The sequence below is a fragment of the Helianthus annuus genome, chromosome 4, assembly GCF_002127325.2.
Source record: "Helianthus annuus cultivar XRQ/B chromosome 4, HanXRQr2.0-SUNRISE, whole genome shotgun sequence".
Classification (NCBI taxonomy): domain Eukaryota; kingdom Viridiplantae; phylum Streptophyta; class Magnoliopsida; order Asterales; family Asteraceae; genus Helianthus; species Helianthus annuus.
Window position 1 is genome coordinate 173,850,588 of NC_035436.2, and position 2,192 is coordinate 173,852,779.

General features: G+C 32.8%; 1 long non-coding RNA gene across 1 annotated transcript; it reads right to left on the minus strand.

Moving 5' to 3' along the window:
- Nucleotides 1-943: 943 nt before the first annotated feature.
- LOC110934968 lies at nt 944-2,186 on the minus strand. The gene is made up of 2 exons (XR_002588762.1): nt 1,543-2,186; nt 944-1,450 (listed from the first exon to the last, which is right to left on the minus strand). It is a non-coding gene; the product is annotated as an uncharacterized LOC110934968 (long non-coding RNA).
- Between the last annotated feature and the right edge of the window lie 6 nt (nt 2,187-2,192).

The following is a 2,192-nucleotide window of genomic DNA, read 5'->3' on the forward strand; positions in this document are numbered from 1 at the left end:
ATTAAAATTTAAAAAACAAATACTTAAAAAATTGGAGTTATTTTAAGTCTAAACAAAATTAAATAATAATTAAAATACTATTAAAAGTTAAAAAACAAATACTTAAAAAATTATATGACTTTAGTTTAATATGTATAATAGAAAGAGGTTATAAATTAAGTTTGTACTATAGAGATCATGAATATCAATACAATTTACGACTACATATAAAATATCTCAGTTAATTTTCTTTTTTGAAAAAACATTTTTCTTTTTAAATACAAGTCAATGTGAAAGAGTTTAAAAAAATTGAAAGAGTGTATCGGTAAATAATAAATTTGTGTATAGAATTCGGTAAATAATAAATTTGTGTATTGAATAAGTTAAAACGAATTTTCTTTACATAGAATAGAAAGAGGTCATAAATTTGTGTATTGAATAAGTTTGTATTAATAGGGATTATGAATATTGTATTCCGTTGCATATAAAAATATCTCAGTTAATTTTCTTTTTTGAAAACACATTTTTCTTTTTAACTACAAGTCAATTTGAAAGAGTTTAAAAGAAAAATTGTAAGGTAGCGTTTGGAATGCAGAAATGAGAGGTGAAATGGAATGAATGATTACGAGTGAATGAAGAAAATGGTGTTTGGTTGGTCAATGGAATGGAATCACCAATTCCAAAAGACATTCCATTCTCATCAAAATCATTCCTTCCACCCCCATGATTTTTTTCCATTCCATCCTCTTTTGCACCATTCATCAACAACCCACAACCCACCACTTTCGCCACAACCCACCACCAGCGACGACATCCAGAGCCGTTTCTATGTTTTCGGAGACCCTAAGCGAACTACAAAGTGGAGGCCCTTGAGACCGACAATTTTTTTTAACGGCCAAAAAACGTATATTTAGTTAAATCAACAGACAAACAGTGTGCTAGCCCTCGTCACAATTACAAGAAGTTTGTCCAAAATGAACCACATTAACTACATTTACTCGAAACATTAAATTTACACCATTCATCCCATGTGATTTCCTTTAGCACCGAGTGACTTTTAATCCATAAATACGCTAGATGCTTTATTTCGTCAATCATCAGAGCGAAGCATGCTTGTTTAGTGTTAAAGACGAGTTCATTCCTGCTCCTCCACACCACCCATATGGCAACTTGCATCACTGTCTACACTAATTTTCTCCGCTTTGTGATACCTCGAATTAGCTTGTGCCATCCCAAAATATCCTTGACAAAGAATGTAAATATACTAGATATGATTCTACACAATTTTGAAATATAATCCCACACCCAGTGGGCCACTTGACAGTTGACAAACAAGTAGTCCACATTCTTATCCTTTTGGCTCTCAAATTTTGCACCTAATTGAACCCGTTTGGACATTTCTGCAGGCTAAAGCAATAACCGTCGACATTCTTCCCAAGGAAATTCTCTAAGATAGAAAATTCACTTTGGCCTGGTCCCAGTTTTTCCACACAAAATCATTCCCCAAATCTGGAAATTTAGTATTTTGTAATCTATTTTTAAAAGTTTTAACACTAAACGTACCCGAGTCGTTTAAATCCCACACCCATCAGTCCACTCCCGTACCACTGCAGCAGCGAGTAGAGCCTCTGTGAGATCTTGCAGTTCTGCAATTTCGTTTAGTGACGAGAGAAACGACACTAATAAACTAAAAAGTTATCCTTTTCAATATATTTAGAAGTTCTCGTTTTTTGTGATTCGATTAAAGCACTTTGTTTACATTGTTTTTTTGCCTTTTTGAATAACCAGATTCAAAAGTATGGATTCGATTTGACATTGCTGAAATATAAATCTATTTAAGAGATTAACAATGAGCCCTAATTCCCTAAACAACAAATTACAATAAGCAAACAAGCCCTAAAGGCCTAAACAACAAACTGAAATCAACAAATGTGCCCTAATTCCCTAAACAACAACTTGGAATCACCAAATAATGAAATAAGCATAAGCTCTAAACCACAAATTCAAATATGCAAATACATCCTAAACAGCAAATGTGAATAATCGGATATTTAACCTGAGTGCCACTGTCTTCCAAGTTCAAAGCCAACCACAAGACGAAATCGCAAAACTAAGTGAAACAAGTGTCTGTCTTCCAAGTTCCAAATAATAAAATCGACAAATCGCAAACTTATTTTAGTTTCTGTTTGAGGGTTTGAGCAATATATATTGAT